Raw genomic sequence first — 20,133 nt, 5'->3', positions numbered from 1 at the left:
TTGATCACATACCTTTAGATTTCGTTGAAGGTTTTTTTTTCTGCCTTAACATAGCTATATATTCTGTTAAAAAAAAATTAAATTTAACATCATGAAATGCATTTAAAAAGAAAAAGAAAATGAAAATCCTTGTTATAGTCTAATAATGAAACCATCAACCCATACTACCTATTTATTAAGTGATTTATTTAAACTTTAATTATTTTTCATATTTTTTATTTGCATAGTATATTATTTCTTAATTAGAGTGTGTTTGACAGTGATTTTAAGAAGTATTTCTATTATCTTTAATATATGAAAGATAAAAATTTACTAAGTGTTAAAAAGACTAGAAACATTTACCAAAATTACTACCAAACACACTTTTAATATAAGTTGGAATGCAATTTTTTCTTCAATAACTTTAATTTTGTTTTTTCATTTTTAGAATAGAAAATAAAGATGTTTAATTAATATAAGTTGTGATATAATTTCTTTTCGTATTTTCTAAGAATTTTAATTTTTTATTTAATTTTAAAATAAAAAATAAAAATTTGAGTGATGATAAAATTTACAAAATAATAAAAATGCAATGTTCTACAATCAAAACAACATTAAAAACAACTTCTCCCATCAAGATATCAATAATCTAACCATGGTGGATGAAGTGATTAACACTAGCCCACTTGATTCTTTGAGGAATAATGGGAAATGAGATTTATTTTAAGCCCCACTACAATTTTGTAATGCTTAAGAAAAGTAAAAAATGAGATAAAATATTAAATGGAAAAATATTTTGTTCCCATTGATGTGGGATAAATTATTTTAAATTGAGTAAAAAGAAAATATACTCATATTTTAAACTTATAATAATTTCCAACCACTAAAAAATTGTTTTTTATGTAAGTAAAAATATACGAAGGACAGTACTAGACTTGTTTAATAATATTTTGGAAAACATCTCTCAAATAGTTTTTTTTATAGTAGATTGTACATGTCTCATAATCCCTTTTGGTTGATGTCATGCAGAAGAATCAACTCTCCCACCAACAGGATAAAAAATTCAAATTATTGACTATAATTCATAATGTATAGGGAGATTACAAATTCTATAGATTCAATAATTGATAAGCCTACTTGTTTAGATTATTGTCCCTAACTAGTTATCCCACTTTTGGATTTACTTTTGGTGCGCTTAGTTTGTAACTCATCTCTTTTCCATTTCCATTCAAGAGTTCTTATGTGTTTCCACGCCCCTTTGAGACCCCGAAAAATGGACAAATTCCTTCCGAGACAGAATTTGTAACTTGCTATCCTCTTACCTAGCAGGCATTACCTCCGTTGAAAAGATGATTCATTCGGATCGACATGAGAGTCCAACTACATTGCATTGTCAGAATCCATGTTGTATATTTGAAAGAGAAGAGGTTGACCTCCTTGCTTCTCTCATGGTACAATCCTCTTCCCGCTGAGCCCCCTTTCTCCTCGGTCCACAGAGACAAAATGTAGGACTGGTGCCAACAGTTCATCACGTAAGAAAGGGCTCACTGAGCCTTTTTTCAATGAGAATGTAAATTATGTAATGAGAAATTGGGTCTTTTTTGGTAAAATTATAAAAGAAATTTATTTGGGTGAGTTTGTCTTTCACTTCTTGGGAGATGCAACTAAGTGGGCCTATAATAAAAAAGTGTAAACGGACCATGCTGGCCTGGGCCATTCTTAGCTTGGCTTAGTGGGCCTCTGGAATTGCTCCAACGCCTCTCACTTTCCTTGGGTCATAAGTTGTGCAATTTTTTTTAAAAAAAAATTGTTTTAGTATAATGTTTGTCTCTTACAAAAATTGAAAATTGAAAATGGGTGAAATATAATTAAATAATAAAAAGAAAAATAAGTGAAACCCAATATATGAAACTTAGTAAGTGATAAATTTTGGAAATGATACATTTACTTGATAATTATTTGAAAAATAAAATAAAATTGACTTGTGTTATCATAATAACAAATAATATATTCATCTGAAGTTTGAACCCAACAATCATATTCTAAGTGAGTGTCCTATTTAATTTAGTCCATCATATGCTGTTTTCATCTTCGTTAAAAGTATATTATTTGCATTTGCATAGAAGTAAAAAGTATATTCTAACTAAAATATTTATGCAAGTTGATTTTATAACATACACATTCTTGAATCTCTTATCATTCCTAAGAACTTAAGAATAAATATAATAGTTTGATTCTATCTTATTCATACAACTTGAAAACTAACATTGCAAGTCTAAAAGTGGCAAACAAATATAACAGTTACAGTACGTTTAACATCATACCTGCTATTCAAATGGGGGAGATGGGGGAGATGGACTTCTAACTGGAAGCTCTTGTGACCTCTCTTCTGGGCGATTAGGAGTCATGAGTATGAGTCCGAGTATGTTCAATAGTCGATCAATCGCTTGGAAAAGAATTTTCTGATATAGTTGCTTTAAGTAATCCCACCCCATCTTTGCAGCAAAGAAGATCCATAAAACAAGCAGCAACCATCCAAATATTGGAACTAAAATCAACAACAATAAAATTGGTGCCATTGCGCCAGAGAGGAGTCGAATGGGCTCAATAGTCTTCATCTCAAACTTTTTACCAAGAATAATTGTTCCAACGTAGATGGAAAGAACAATAACAAAAGAAGATATGATTGCATTGTGCTTCTCAAATGGGGAACCTCCGTTGCCTTGAAATTTTACTTGGAAGAGAACACCCAGCATCGTGAGGAAGAATGCATAAGCCTGAAATGCAATGGAGGAACTTAGTCCTTGCTCTTGCTCACTGCAATGCCAAGAAAGTGAAATTATTTTGAGTGTTTAATTAACAAGTTATTTATGAAATTTAGGAATGAAACAAGAAAATGCACAAAGCCTTCTCAATAATGAAGGCACAAATACTGCTATGAGTGTGACTCATAAATTTCTGCCACTTGTTATCTGAAATGGTTGGTTAGTTAGTTTCTTTTTCTGTTATTTTCTCTTGTAACCTGAACTATATACAGGGAAAGAGAAAGAGAACAGAGAGGAGAGCTTTGATTTTTTCAGAGAGTGCATTTCTTGTGTGTAATTCTGAGACAGCATTTTTTTTTTATTTTTGTGTAAAGAGAGGAAGTGTCGGGAAAATCATATAGAAAATACAGAGCGAAATGCAATAAATTTTTGGCTTGATAAAGAGAAGCTTTCTTGAACAAGATCTATCAAAGAAAAGCTGATCTAGAAGACTAGAAATTGCAACAAGTGGTATCAGAGTGGTTCAAGAAATGAGATCTGCGAAGTTCGATATTGAAAAGTTCTCTGGAAAAAGCGGCTTCGGTCTCTGGAGAGTCAAGATGAAAGCCCTTCTGGTTCAACAAGGTCTTCAAGATGCTTTGAAAGGTGAAAAAGATCTACCGAAAACCTTATCAGAAAAGGAGAAGAATGACATTCTTGAAAAGGCACAAAGTGCCATTATCCTGAGTCTTGGAGATAAGGCCCTTAGAGAAGTGTCAAAAGAAACATCTGCAGCTGCTATATGGTTGAAGTTGGAGAAGCTGTACATGACGAAGTCACTGGCCAATAGACTCTATTTGAAACAGAGGCTTTACTCTTTTAGGATGGCAGAGGGAAAATCCATTGAAGATCAAATGGATGAGTTTAACAAGATTATTGATGATCTTGAAAATGTAGATGTGAAGATGGAAGAGGAAGATCAGGCAATAATACTTCTGAGTGCTCTACCAAAGTCATACGAACATTTTGTTGATGCAATGTTGTATGGGAGAGACATTGGAGGAGGTTCAGGCAGCACTAAACTCGTAAGAGTTGAAGAAGAAGTTCGAAGTAATAGAAAAGTCAAATGGAGAAGGCCCCGCTAGTGGTGAAGCATTCTTCAATCAGGATGATCTTAGCTTTGGTTGCTGATAGAAATATGGAATTGGAGCAGCTAGATGTCAAAACAGCATTCCTACATGGTGAACTGCAAGAGACAGTTTATATGCAACAACCCGAGGGGTTTGTGAAGGACAAAAACAAGGTATGGTTATTAAGAAAGTCTTTATGTGGACTTAAACAAAGTCCTAGACAGTGGTACAAGCGTGTTGATGAGTATATGCTGCATATTGGTTTCACTAGGAGTAAGTTTGATAGTTGTGTTTATATCAAATTTAAGAATGATCAGATTTTAGCATATTTGTTACTTAACGTAGATGATATGCTAATAGCTGGTGGGAATATTTCTGAAATTGAAATCATGAAGTTGCTATTGCAAGCTGAATTTGAGATGAAGGACATAGGTCCTGCTCAAAAGATTTTACTGGATGGAGATAACTAGAGATAGACAGAAAGGTGAATTTTATCTTTCTTAGAGGTCTTATATTAAGAAAGTGATTGACAGATTTGGGATGAAAGATGCTAAACCCATGGTGCATCATTTTAAGCTAACATCATCTGAGTCTCCAAGTACTGATAAGAGGAGAAGTTTATGGCGATTTGGCCTATGCTGTGAGTTTGGTTAGTAGGTTCATGGGAAACCCGGGGAGGACCCATTGGGAGGCTTTGAAATGGATACTAAGGTATCTAAAGGGAACACAGACAACTTGTCTGATATATAAAGCTGGAAGTAGAGGTGACAATGCCAAATACAAGAAGATAAGGTAAGGCATACCTTGCTTCTCCCGCCATGAAACAGAGTTCTGCTTCAGTTCTGCTTCTCTCGCCAATCTGTTATTCAGTCGAACCTATTTCTCTGCCTCCGTGGCCTGCGGGCGTGTCTCTGCCTTGGTTCAGTTCTGCTTCTCTCGCCAATCTAGTCAATCTAATTACTCTCACCTGAGGTTACGTGGCAGTCAGTCACACAACTATAGTCGACTACATGGAACCATGGTTGTCAAACATCACAAACAAAGGAACCATGGTTGTCAAACATCACACATATAGAAAAAGCTCATTCGAAAAAGAAAAAAAAACATCCATACTAAAATTTAAAAACTTTTATACAAAGAAATTTCTACACCACCATGAAATGTATTTATAAAAAAAATAAAAATCTCTACCACACTAACAATGTAAACCATTAACACATAATACTAATTTATACATTATTTATTTTTATCATTAATCATTTTTTAATTCTTCATTTACTCAATATATCTCCTCTTAATTGATGTAAGTTGAGATATACTTCTCTTTCATTTTTAACGTCTTTAATTGTGTCATTTAATTTTACTACTTGAAAATAAAGATACATTCATAATAAAATTTATAAAAAATAAAAATATATCCAAGAAAAGATTTCATAATTTAAAACGTTTTTTATAAATATAAATTTGTTATTAAATTTTATTATTAAGTTTTAAAGTTGGAAAACAATAATAAGATATGATTTTTTTTTTTAATATTATTATTTAACAAAAAAGTCTCAAAAGATATATTTAAAAAAAAAAAAATTTAAATTATGTGTAAGAGTATTGTTATCTATTTATTTCTTTTTTTCATTCTCTTTTGATTGTTACCAAACATTGTTATAAAAATAAATAATCATTCTAATCTAAGCAATCTTAACTTGTAAGTGTATTCAAACACAAAAATTAAAATCACTAAATTTATTCATATTCATAGATAAATAAGAATTGGAATAAAATGTTCAATTTTATGCCTCATTTTCATATATCAAATATGGCTTTTATAATATTGTATCACCTAACATTTTCTTTTTATTCACAAGACAATTGGAGTACAAAATAAAACCAAAATGTTAGAATATGCTAAAAGTGGTGGTTGATAAACTAAAAATTAAATATTAAATTTTAGTGTTTAATGATAAATAAATAAAGTCTAAAAACTATTTATTTTTAAAATTTTTTCTTTTATTTAACCACCATAATTTTTAATTGAACCGGGTTCCACGTACTAAAAGCATATGTCGGTGGATGGAGTTATTAACATTAGTCTCACTTGTTCCTACTTCCTAGAAGGATGAAGAAGAATGAGACTTAGAGAATGTTTGTTTTTTTTAACTTTTTATTGAAAGTAATAAGTTTTTAGAATTTGCATTGTTTGTTTTTTTACTCTTTTTTTTATAACTTGTTATAAGCTTTTTTCTTAATTAAAAAAATCAAAATATTTGACTTTTTCTAAATAAAAAAAGTAATATGTTAGTTTTTTTTACTTTTTAATGTTCAATAAAAATAAATTATTTAAAAAACAAATAACATAATATTTAATATTATTAAGAATTAAAGTTCTATTTAGAATTACCGAAAGCTTTACAATTTTGTAATGCTTAAGAGATAAAAAAACACATATTTTGATGAGATAAAATATAAGTCGATAAATATTTCATTTCCGGTTGATTTACGATAAATTCTTTTAAATGATGTAAACTACATGGGAATTTTATATATGAAAAAAAAAATTAAGAAGAAAAATATTACAGCCATTCAACATTATAGTTCTCAAATTGCCTTTTTATAATAGTTTTTTAAAAAAAAAAATTCTCAATTATTTTTATAAATAAAATTATTTGAAAACTCAAATATGAAAATAAAATTTTCAACTTATGTATTTACTCATATATATATATATATATAATACAAATTTTTTTAGAGAATTCATCATATTTTTAATTGTTCGAATATAATATTTCATTAAAATAAAGGAGATTCACATAGCTATATTGTGTTATGCAAATGGGGAAACATTCTCATATTGGTATTTCGCAAGGGCAGTTGAACCCAAAATAGTAAGGAAAGAGATGAAAGCTGATGAAGTTCTATCATGAAAAAAATAAATAAATAAGTAGGAAATTCAATTAGATTTGTGAAAATAAGATACTAGTAGTACTAATTAAAAAAATGAGATAAATATGATCAAATCAATCCTTTTATCTAATTTTAGAGAATATTATATAGTATCATCTAAATCAATTATAATTTTAAAATATTAAAAGTACATCATAAATATGAAGAACAACACTTTGTGTTTTAGTGGATAAAACATGTAATATCCAACAAGTATATTTGAAAAACAAATAATTGAGATGAAAATTTAACCTAAAACTAGAGTTTGAAATATTAAGTGCTCACAAGTCACAAGTAGAAGAGCGTTGAGGGAAAAGAGTGATGCCAACGGTGGTATTATTTTTATTGAAACCCATACATGAGAGAATTTTAATGGGTTAAGATATATTTTCAAATGAGTATATATTAAATGAAGGCACACGCATAGGTTAAATTTAATTGATGAATACTTGTGGTGAAAATTACTAAAACATAAAAGTTGAAGGAAATGATTTAAAATGAGTATATTGAATTAAACAAATGGGTTGAGTAAGGTAAAAGAATATCGAAAACAGAATGGAGATGAATAGAGTAACAAAATGGAAAAGGGGCATGAGGCAAAAGCCGTTGGGGCTTTTGATACAAGAAAATGATGGGGAAGAAAGTAGGAATCATGTGTATAGCATGATTAGGCAACCATAAAATAACAGGACATGAGAAAAGGCGGCATACCGTGGTTGTGTGGCCATGGCAGATATTGTAGATGCTGTTGCTCTTCCTTTGAAGCCTGAAGGGATGGGAGGGAGGGGAATGCAGTGTGCGGTTGGGAAGAGGGGAATTTCAGGGGAAGTGAATTTATAAGCGAAGGAGCTTCTTACGAAGTCATCGTATGTGGGGTAGCTATTTTTTTGGATGCTCTTTTTATAAGTTGCGGAAGTGTCATTGTCAGTTGAATTGTTGAATTTTTTTGTGAGCAGATGTTGATGACCCCTTGTAGCTTCGACTAAGAGGAAGGAGGGGAATGCAGTGTGCGGTTGGGAAGAGGGGAATTTCAGGGGAAGCGAATTTATGAGCGAAGGAGCTTCTTACGAAGTCATCGTATGTGGGGTAGCTATTTTTTTGGATGCTCTTTTTATAAGTTGCGGAAGTGTCATTGTCAGTTGAATTTTTTTGTGAGCAGATGTTGATGACCCCTTGTAGCTTCGACTAAGAGGAAGGAGCCATATGTAGCTTTTTTTTTTTTTGGGGAAGTGTCATTGTCAGTTGAATTGTTGAATTTTTTTGTGAGCAGATGTTGATGACCCCTTGTAGCTTCGACTAAGAGGAAGGAGCCATATGTAACATTTTTTTTTTTTTTGGGAAAGTGTCATTGTCTGACGAACCATATAAGGCTACGAAGGAGCCATGCTTGGATGGATGTTGAATTTTTGTGCGTCTAGCTTAATGCTTATTTGCTTTTTTAAGGGTATCAAAGTTTTAATAAATATATATAATATTTTTAATTTTGAAACGATGTGGGATAAATAATTTTCATTTCTTTTAAAATTGCAGATAGCACAATATCAAACACCAAAAAAAAAAAAAAAAAAACTATATATCAAAAAAGAAAACTAACTCAAAAAAATATATATATATTACAATTTAAGAACCCCTATACACAAAAATAAAAATATAACTCATTGCTACAATCAAATAATGTAAATCATTAAATACTAACTAATAAGTGATTTATTTTATCATTATTTTTTAATTCTTAATTTGCTTAATATATCTTCTCTTAATTGATGTAAGTTGGGATATACTTCTCTTTTATAAATGAAAAATAAAGATAAAATTCACAAATGTATATATAAAGATATCAAATAAAAGATTTCACATTTCAAAAGTTTTAAATAGATAGAAATTTGTTATTTTGTATAAAAAAAAAAAAGATAGAAATTTGTTATCAAATTTTATTATTAAGTTTTGAAGGTAGAAAATCATAATAAAATATAATGTTTAACTACTACAACCACTTTAAAAACTACTTTGTTTATCATTTATTAATATTTATTACAAATTTATAAATTTACCAAAAGTTCTTCATCAATTATTAATTTTTTCTTTAAATATTTTGATCATTTTACTTAAAATTATACACTAATCTTTTATCATCTTTTCTACCATATGCTAAGATATGAATAATGGATGGTAAAAGTACAAAATAATAATAATAATAATAATAATAATAATAATAATAATGAATACATTTTGTTTTTATTATTTATTTTTTACTATTAGTAACTACTCGATACCTTTGCACGAGGTTGAGGTTATGGTGATGGTAGTGCACCAAATAGCATTTTCCTAATAGGTGAATTTAAGGCTTTTTATATAATGTTAGAAAACTTAAGAAATAGGTGATTTTAGGGATTTTTATATAATGTTAGGGAACTTGGAAGTCGGAATTTAGGACAAAACACAACTATGCATCTATATATATATATATTACAATTTAAAAACCCTTATACAAAAAAATTCTACACCACCATGAAATGCATTTAAAAAGAAAATGAAAATGAAAATCCTTATTATAGTCTAATAATGAAACCATCAACCCATACTACTTATTAAGTGATTTGTTTAACCTTTAATTATTTTTCCTATTTTTTATTTGCGTAGTATATCATCCCTTAATTAATGTAAGTTGGAATGCACTTTTTTCTTCATAACTTTAATTTTGTTTTTTCATTTTAGAATAGAAAATAAAAACGCTTAATTAATATAAGTTGTGATATACTTTCTTTTTGTATTTTCTAAGAATTTTAATTTTTTATTTAATTTTAAATAAAAAAATAAATATATGAGTGATGATAAAATTTACAAAATAATAAAATACAATGTTTTACTATCAAAACAACATTAAAAATAGCTTCTCCCATCAAGATATCAATAATATAACCATGGTGGATGAAGTTACTAACAATGGCCCACTTGATTCTTTAAGGTAAAGGGAAATGAGATTTAGGCCCACTACAATTTTGTAATGCTTAAGAAAAGTAAAAACACATCACACCATGAGATAAAATATTAAATGGAAAAAATATTTTGTCCCCATTGATGTGGGATAAATTCTTTTAAATTAAGTAAAAAGAAAATATACACACGTTTTAAACTTATAATAATTTCCAACCACTAAAAATTAATTTTTTATATAAGTAAAAAATACTAAGGACAATACTAGGCTTGTCTAATAATATTTTGAAAAACATCTCTAATAGTTTTTTTATAGCAGATTTTAAAAATGCTTTTCAATTATTTTTAGGAATAAAATTATTTCACATATCAGAATATAAAAATAATTTTCTCATCTTATCTTTTATTTATTTACATGTACGAGAAAAGTTTTTAAAAATATTTTTCATATTTTTAATTGTTGTTCATAATATTTTTAAAAATTACTTATTTTTAAATTTTCTTAATAGGTTATGTTTCTTAAGATTTTTGTCTTTTAAAAAGCACGTACATGTCTCATAATCCCTCTTGGCTGATGTCATGTAGAAGAATCAACTTTCCCACCAACAGTATAAGAAATTCAAATTATTGACTATAATTCATAATATCCAGGGAGATTACAAATTTTATAGATTCAACAATTGATAAGTCTACTTGTTTAGATTATTATCCCTAGCCAACTATCCCACTTTTGGATTTACTTTTGGTGTGCTTGGTTTATAACTCATCTTTTTGTTTTACTTATTTTCATTTTTTTAAGGTTTTGATAGAATTAAAAAAAAAAAATATATCTTTTGTGTCATAACTTGATTCTGTTTTTATTCTCATTTTTTCAATGAGAATGTAAATTATGTAATGAGAAATTGAGTCCTTTTGGTAGAATTGTAGGAAGTGTATTGAGTCGAGAAATTTACTTGGGCTAGTTTATTTATTGAGTAAATATTATTTTTTTAATTCTATTATTTAACAAAAATACTCTCAAAAGATATTTTTAAAATAAAAATAAAAAATTACTTTAAATTATGTGTTAAGAGTATTATTATTATTTTTTTTTTTCATTCTCATTTTGATTGTTACCAAACATTGGCGTAGAAATAAATAATCATTCTAAGTAATCTTACAAAACACAAAAATTAAAATCACTAAATTCATTCATATTCATACATAAATAAGAATTGAAATAAAATATTCAATCTTATATCCCATTTTCACGTACCAAATATAGCTTTATAATAATATATCACTTAACATTTTCTTTTTATTCATAAGACATTGAAGGACAAAATAAAAAACAAAATGTTAAATATTAAATTTTGCTGTTTAAAAATAAATAAATAAATATATAAAGTCTAAAAACTATTTATTTTTCAAATTTTTTCTTTTATTTAACTGTCATAATTTTCAATTTATTCAGTATAAAACTTAAAAAATTGGAATGTAAAATTATATTTGGGACTAAACCCAAAAGGAGAATAGTCCAATTAATAAACTTTAAAGTTTAAAATGAAATAAATGATTCCCTGGAAAATCTTTTTTTGAAATTGACGGGAAAGAAGGAAGAAGCAGCTAACTTCTTATATAATACCACATCTCTCATAGGATTTGTGGGGTAAGTTTCCCACTTCCCACCGTGCCATGAATGGGGGCTTTTTTAACTTTTACGGTCATTTTAAAAAATAATTTTTAAAAAATGGTACTTTGCAAAATAATTCTTAAAATATGATACTTTGAAAAATAATTCCAAATCTACGGCACTTTTTGCTACTTTAAAAGGTGTTTCTTGAAGAGACACTTTTTATATTTTTCATATCAATCATAAATGTTAAAAAAAAAAAATTGAATTTACACTAAAGGTATCTCTTGAAGAGACACCTTCCATAATTTCATAAAATTGAATTTACATTGAAGGTGTCTTTTCAATAGACACCTTTCACAATTTTTATATCAATAACACACGTTAAAAAAATTTGAATTTACATTGAAAGTGTCTCTTCAAGAGACACCTTTTATAATTCTATAAAATCAAAATTATATTAAAAGTGTTTTTTAAATAGACATTTTTCACAGTTTTCGTATTAGTTTCATAATAAAAAAATTGAATTTATACTAAAGATGTCTTCTTAAGATACATTTTCTATAATTTCATAAAATTAAATTGTATCAATGATCCATTGAAATAATTGAATTTATACTAAAAGTGTATTTTCAAAAGACACATTCCACAATTTCATAAAATTAAATTTATATTGAAAGGTTTTTCTTTAAGAGACACTTTTAGTATAAATTTAATTTGTTTGATAGGTGACTAATATAAAATTTGTGAAAAGTGTTTCTTCAAAAGACACATTTAGTATAAATTCAATTTTTGTGGAATTGTATAAACTCTTTCAATGTAAATTCAATTTTTTTCACTGTGTGACTGATATGAAAATTATCAATGATGTTTCTTCTAGAAACACCTTTAGTATTAATTTGATTTTATGGTATTATGGAAATGATATTTCTTTAGTATAAATTCAATTTTTTTTTAACATGTATAACTAATAAAAAAAAAAATAGAAAAGTGTCTTTTGAAGAGACACCTTTAATATAAATTCAATTTCATAAAATTATGAAAGGTGTCTCTTGAGACACCTTTAGTGTAAATTCAATTTTTTTAAATATTTATAGTTGATATAAAAAATATAAAAGGTGTCTATTCAAGAAACACCTTTCAAAGTGGCAAAAAGTGTCGTAGATTTGAAATTATTTTTTAAAGTACCATATTTTAAGAATTATTTTGAAAAGTACCACTTTTTTAGGAATTATTTTTTAAAATAGCCGTAAAAGTTAAAAAAAGCCCCCATGAATGACGTATGGTAACGCCTTCAATTGTTTCCACCGTTGGATCAAGAATGGGATTTCGTGGGTTGACGTCCCACTGTGGATTAACTGGGATTTTTTTTTTATATAGAAACACAGTTTCCTTGTAAAATATTTATTAAAATATCTCAATTTTAAAACCACTTCCAAATTTATGATAAAAAGTTCTCAACATAACTTTCAATTAGATTCTTTCAAAGTATGTAAACTTGTAAATATTTATTAAATTGTCATATTTTCAAATATTGCTCTAAAAATTAAAATAAATAATAAATAAAATCTTCCTTAAAATCAATTTAATATTCAAATAGTTTTTATTTTATTTCTATTTTTTTCCGAATTGTAACTATTATTTTAATTTATTTTTCATTTAAAACTCAATACATTACCGTCCAAATTTATTAAAAAGCAACATTTCACTCCCAAATTTATTAAAAATTCAATCAACAATTCATTCATTAAGTTAAAAAAAATTTTGAAATATAAAGAAAAATACCTGTTATACAAGTTCAAAGTTGTCATACATAGTAACATATGTAAAAAATCACAAATAACCATGCAAACAACTTTTTAAAATCAAAAATCAAAATCAGTAGTTATTATATTTTGAAGACATACTCAATTTCAAATTAGGGTTTAAACCAAACTATGAAAAAATGTAATCATTTTTATAATTTTATGAAGGCTTTGTAATTGGACAAAATGTTGTCTTTAACAATTTAAGGTGCAAAATGTTATGTTTTAAATAGGAGGGGACAAAGCGTAAAACACGTGGAAAGGATGAGGAGGTAAAGCATATTCAACTATTTTTTTTACTAATATTCATTTAGTATTTATTTTATTTTTTCAAGTTACAACTATTATTTTAATTTATTTTTCATTAATTTAATATCGAATTATTATTTTGATTTTTTTAAAATTTAATTAAATAACAAATCTATAACACATGTTTATATTAATTTATTTTTTATCAATTTAGCGATAGACTATTATTATATTTAATTTTAAAATTTTGAAATGTTTCAACACTTACGAAGTACAAGGGATTTGCACCATCATCACAATGGAACCTAGCACCTACGAAGTTTGCGACACCACCGTTCATACATGCAGACTTCTTATCTTTTGTTACTAATTTTGCTCTGCTCTCCTAAGGATTAAGATGTAACTTATTGTCAGAATATTGTTGGAAAGCTCAGAATCTCGAATTTCAAACTTCAAAAGTTATTTAACCACTGAAAGTAATCTACACAGCTTAAAACAGAGCAAGCTTTCAAGTTGAAGTATTGAAGTTTGCACTATATTCTTCCAAAGGACCTTTTTTTCTAAGCTTCTTTCTCTCAGTACGGTTTCGTATGATTTTACTTAAAACAACATTCAAGAAATTGGAGTTTGGCATTTTTAAACAGAGCATATTCAGCTCTGGGAAGTATCTCTTGAGCAAAGAGGAACGAAAATAGACCCTCATTGTTCCCCATATTGTCCAAGTTAGACACTACTGAGTTACACTAGCTTGATCTGCTTCATCTCTCATATATACTATCATTGTGCCAGGATCTATGTAATGCAGGCACTGATACCTCAGCAGGAAGCATGCAATGGGCAATAGCCAAGTTCATTAACTATCCTGATGCATTCAAGGTCAGAGAAGAAATAAACTTAGTAGTTGGAGGAACTAGACTTGTTGACAAATCTATGGTGAAAATGAATTTTGTATATTGATTTGAAAGATGAGTCTCTACAAAGATATGTACAGTTAAGGTAGATGGAAAATGGGAACTGATTCCCTAAAATCTGTCCTGAAGATCAGTAAAAAATGTCAAAAAAATAAAAATAAAAACAGAAAAGAATATATGAACCTTCCTAAAATACATAAATTACATATCAGCATGTAATAAAATTGATTTGACTTCCTAAATGAATGGTAATCTTAACAAACTTGCCACCAGAATCAGATATCCCAAACATCCCCCACTTGCAAGCAGTTGTGAAAGAAACACTCAGACTGTACCTTCCATGACCCGTGACATCTGGCATGAAAGACCATGAGAAATGGGATGATCCTAATGAGTTCTAATAAAAGGATTCTTGGTTTGCTCGAAAGAACAAGAGGATTTTGAACAAACTAAGGAAAAAAACATCAATTTTGTCTTGTTTGGCGATGTAAGCAGAGGCTGCCTAGGGATGTTGTTGGTATCCAGTTTGATGCATACTATGGTTGATGTTGTTCAATGCTTTGATTGGAAGGCTGGAAGGCTGGTGCAGATGGACATGGGGCTAAGTTGATATGCAATCTAGCCAGGCATGTCCTTGAGCATGGTTCACTCATTCATATGTCATCCCGAAGTTAACTTTAACCCTTTTGAGGGATATAAGTTGAGGCATTCGATTCTATAATGGATGCTATTATTATCTATGTCCCAGGTGCTTCAATACTCTCCAGCTATATCTTAACAGTTATTCCATGTCTAAGAATGAATTATAATATAACAAGACATAGTTTCTTATCGTATGTTTTTGGCTGATCAGCCAGGGCTGACTAAAGGAGTCCAGAGCCTCTGCCATGACCATATCACCTAGTTGGAAACCGATAGTCATTCCAGAAGTCTATTGATTCACCATTTCCCACAAGGTTCCAGGGAAAAGACAATAATTTAAACCAACTTTGGAAACCTTTAATGTTCATTGCCTAGAGTTAGAAACAACCTTTTGTTTAAAAAAGGATGTTGTCAGGATTTATATGATACACTAAGTAAAGCTCTAAACCTGAGGCTAAGATTACAGTTAAGTAGAACAAACAATGCTTACAAAAGATTAGAACCCAAACCAATTTGAAATAAGCTCTTCCAATAAAATTGATGACTCCATTACACCTATATTTTTTATCAACATTTATTTCCCTATTGGTCTAAAGACAAAAGCATGCCACATGAGGTTTTGTCCTCAATGGAGTTGAGGATTCAATCTTTGTACAAACCAGAAAGATTTCATCAAGATGGGGGGCTTATCGTTAAAGCCTAAACATTGTACCCCAAATACCTTGACTTCTGCATATTCTTTGAAACAACCGACATTAGAAGGTTACAATTCTAAATTTAAAAAGGTCATCTGATTTTCTGCCAAGTGCATGGTTAAAAATATTGAATTCAAGCCAAGAAAACCCTCAAATATCCAACAACCAAAGGCATGCCAGATGGCAACAGATCACCTCTATAAACATCAATTTCTAAAGGGAAAATCCTAGGCTTCTTTTGCTGTTCTAAATAACAAGACATGGCTAGCCACTTTGAAAAACAGAACACACATCATAACAGAGATTCACCCCCACGCCTTAGTTTAGAAAACTAGCTCACCCCCCTTTAAGGGTGGTGTGTTGCTGATCCTCTCTATACAAATCTCTAGTCCTTTTTTTATTTGAGACACCAAATTTCCACAACCTACATTCAGTACTTTCCAATGACATTGTCATATATTCACCTTCTCTAGGTTTTTTATGTCTTTGGTACTAGCAAATACACTAATTAACTTCCCATTTCCTATGACACTTGGTTGATCTACACATCTAAATATAAGTAGTAATGTTGCATTATGTTCTTGATTCTTCTCAAGTGTTGATGCAGCGATTTTCACAGCACAAAATAGATGCAGGAAAACTCTATGGCAGGGGATCACACCTGGATCTGGAAAACCTCAACTAATGGATGGCAGGCTTGAATTAAGACCAGGTCAATCAGTAGATATCAATGCCACACAAGGGTGGTCAGGCTGTTTTTGGGGCCGCTGTAGCTGTTCATTTGACAACTCAGGATAGGGAAGTTGTGTACCACCAACAACACTTGCAGAGTTTACCCTTGATAGCCCTGTAGATTTTTATGATGTTAGCCTAGTTGATAGATACAACATGCTAGATTCAATATTCCCTTCCGGCAGGTCTGGTGAGTGCAAGGCAGTCACATGTGTTTCAGACTTGAATCAGAGATGCCCCAAGGACCTGCAAGTTCTAAGGAATGGTACTGTAGTAGCTTGTAACAGTGCATGCATGGCATTCAACAAGCCTGAATACTGCTGCTCTGGCGCCTACAGTACTCCTGAGACCTCCAAGCCAACAGAGTATTATAAAGTGTTCAAGGCTTCTTGTCCTACATCTTATAGCTAGGCATATGGCGCCCAACAAGCACTTTCACATGCAAATGAGCTAATTACTTGATCAGATTTTGTTAAAATTTATGTCGCATTACTCTGAGAAAAGAAGAACCCTTACATGTACAGAACATTTGGACATCATATAAGCACAATCCAATGATGATATGTTTATACTAGAGGTAAGCAATACGTTTGGACCTTATGAAAGTAGATTGGATTGCAATGAATTCCAGTACACTTGTGAACACAAAGAAAACCCAGATTCATGATTCTTATTGTTATGGATCATCGACTGGTTATTACTTGGGATTTATCTCTGTTGTTATTAAGTTTGCTCTGCTTTCCTAATGATTAAGATGTAACTTATAGGTAGAATACTGTTGGAAAAGCTCAGAACCTCAAACCTCAAAAGTTATTCAACCACCCAAACAACTGCCGAAAGTGATCCACATAGTTCAAAACAGAGCAAACTCTTAAGTTTAAAGTATCAAAGTTATGCACCATATTCTTCCAAAGTACCTTTTGCTAAGCTTCTTTCTCTCAGGATGTTTTTCTATGATTCAAATTAACATTCAAGAAATTGGAGTTTGGCATTTTTTTATCATTAGTCAGAAAGAGTATTCATTTCTGGCAAGTCATTGCTTGTGCATAGAGAGACGAAAATAGATCCTAATTGTTGTAGTTGTCTTTACCATTATGAAACCAATACGAATAATCCTAAACCACCATCATGCAAGAGAGATATCTGGAGTATTTATAGGGTAATTTCCTTAATCAAAATGAATTCAAGGTAGATGAAGTAGAATGGTTAATTAAGATTTAAAACATGAGTAATAATAGAGGTGATGAGTTTATCTCTATTGCAAAGTTGAAATCATTCCCTAGATCGCATTGGATTTGGTGTAGTAGAGATGAACTCAATTTTAGACAAAATAATCCAACTTCTTGTCAGATCACTGAAAAACTGCTAGAATCTAAGTAGATCATGAGAAAATTCAATTCTTTGAAGTCAAGATACTGCCTATGACTTTTGGGTTAAAACCTATAAGATTGTTTGGTGGATTCCACGTGATAAGGACCAGTTCAAACTAAAATCAACAGGTCAAAAATGAGATAAAAGGTACTATAGCTAATTAATGTATAAATGAATCATAGTAATTGTTTGAAGTAACAACATTCTGGAAGAAGAGAAAGTTTGACACTGGAGAGAAACAAAATGACAAGACCATAAATAACTTACAGTAAGTGCTGCTCCAAGACATCAATGTGTGGGCCCTCTTAAGAAATCCGATGATGATCAAGAAGCCAGGCGGTTTCAGAACTTGAGAAACCCCATCAACAGAGACTGCAGTTTCAACCATAAAAATTGCCATTGATCACAAAGCAATGGAGGTATAGTGCCCACAATCACTCAATTCACAGCCTCCTTAGGCTCTATCTAAATGGGAATGTGTCATGCATGGAGAATTGAGGACTTTGCACTTCATAATGTTTAGAAATAATAATAGGGAAATGATTCTTCAATTTTGAGCTCTTATTCGTCTTGAACAGATCAATGAGCATTCAATTGTTCAGCACCCAGGAATCTCCCCTTCCTCTAATTCCTCCATTGGAAAAACTCTACCAAGATCTAAACAATCTATTCTTTCTTCAGATTTCACTTCCTTGGAAAAGTAACCTTCCCAATCAAGAAAATCATCAGGATTAATTTGAGCAATTATATCAGAGTATGCATCATGCAAGACTTGATCAAAATCAAAATCCATGTTCTCGCCTGGTTCCTTCTTCTGGGGGGTTGGACTGTGGCTTATTAGCTTCTGTCGATGTCATATGCTTCATGAGATCTTAGAATATGAGGATCTGAAGAACCACCATGTTCTTCTATTTCCTCTTCCCTAAATGAAATGCCTTCTGGACTTGGGTGATCAATGGCAATAGACTTCTTAAGCTCTGGTTGATGACGACAGGGATTGGCATATTTAATGACATTGAAATCATAGCTATGTGAAGGGAGGAAAACATGAATCAGAGGGTACTCCAGAATAAATTAACTGGCTAATTGATGTCTTATTGGAGCTCTTATATCCAACTCATAGAAAGGTGACTTGGGGCCCTACAGTGACATGGAAGGATTAGATTTTTTTTTCAGATAGAATTTTTTCTTGTTCACGAGGGGAAAAAATGTTTTGATGGTGTTTTTTTTTTTTCTTTTTTTAATACTATAAAGCAAGGAAAGTTATATACAAGGAAATGCTACAGGTGGAAAATATTTGAGCAGACATCAGGTAATGGCTGGAGTTCTGGTGGGAATAGTAGAAAATTATTTTCATAGGTAACACGGGTGCAGTAGAATTGAAGGCCAACAGAAACCCAAATAGAGCATCCACCAATAACCCAATTCAGTCCCAACCCAGGATGCTCATTTCCCAAATCCAGGGAAAAAAAAAATGTAAATTCAGGTATTTTGTTTATAGACCAATTGGGGAACCAATTATTTTACCCAGCATAAACCATTATTTGAACCAGAGAACCAGAGAGACAAGTATAATTTTTTGGTTGGCAATGCATTGCATGTTGCAAGTTGAGCAAATCCTAGCCTCTCAATTTCAAAGATTTCAGCAGCAGTGCCTAGCATAAATGGACCATCTCCAAAGAGGACGGACAATAAACCACAGTAAAAAAATCCAATTAACAAATGGTGCATGGATGATGTGCTATACCTTAGCTGGCATTTTGGCCCATGGCCTCAACACTAGCTCAATGCAATCCAATAATAAAGCTGGGTTCAGCACAGTCAACAAGTCAACAACTATGAATCAGCAAAGAAAAGGAAATACCTTTGGATATTTACGAATGAAAAATTTGAGACAGTCCAATTGCTCTCAACAGATGATTACTACTCAAAAAGTGCTATTTTGTAGCTTGTAATTAACTCTTTTAAACACTTTTGAGTAGTAGTTATTGCCTTTTAACTCAATTGGCATGTTAAGGACCCTTGAAATCAATTCTAATCAAATTGTGTTAAGTTTTGCTGTTTTGATAGCTTTTTGATCACCAAAGCAATCCGAGATTGAGGAGAGTTATTTGGAATCCATGGCAAAGCAATGAAGAGCTCAGAAACATGAAGAACCAAAGCTTTGAAATCCTTTGCCATAAGCAAATCCGGAATACAAGGAGAAAAGCAAAAAGGAAAACAGAGGACAGCAGCTGCAGTCTTCCTTTGCACTTTTGGAGCACTTCTCGAAGTCCATTTTCTACATGCTATATACCATTTCAAAGCTCAGGAAGTCAACAATCCAATGCTTCAAACGGTGCACGATTCGGAGTTGAAATGAGGAAGTTACAGCCATTGGAAGCCGATCACT

At 30.5% G+C, this 20,133-nt stretch overlaps 1 long non-coding RNA gene and 1 pseudogene across 1 annotated transcript; one reads left to right on the top strand and one right to left on the bottom strand.

Annotated features, from left to right (window-relative positions):
• Window positions 1-9,711: 9,711 nt before the first annotated feature.
• Window positions 9,712-16,781, top strand: LOC117931915 (annotated as a pseudogene).
• A 1,096-nt stretch (window positions 16,782-17,877) lies between these two features.
• On the bottom strand, window positions 17,878-19,653 carry LOC117932415. Its single transcript, XR_004654171.1, has 2 exons — window positions 19,489-19,653; window positions 17,878-18,768 (listed from the first exon to the last, which is right to left on the bottom strand). It is a non-coding gene; the product is annotated as an uncharacterized LOC117932415 (long non-coding RNA).
• Window positions 19,654-20,133: the final 480 nt, after the last annotated feature.

The sequence above is a fragment of the Vitis riparia genome, chromosome 15, assembly GCF_004353265.1.
Source record: "Vitis riparia cultivar Riparia Gloire de Montpellier isolate 1030 chromosome 15, EGFV_Vit.rip_1.0, whole genome shotgun sequence".
NCBI classification, from domain to species: Eukaryota; Viridiplantae; Streptophyta; class Magnoliopsida; order Vitales; family Vitaceae; genus Vitis; species Vitis riparia.
This window is presented reverse-complemented; position numbering and strand designations above follow the sequence as displayed.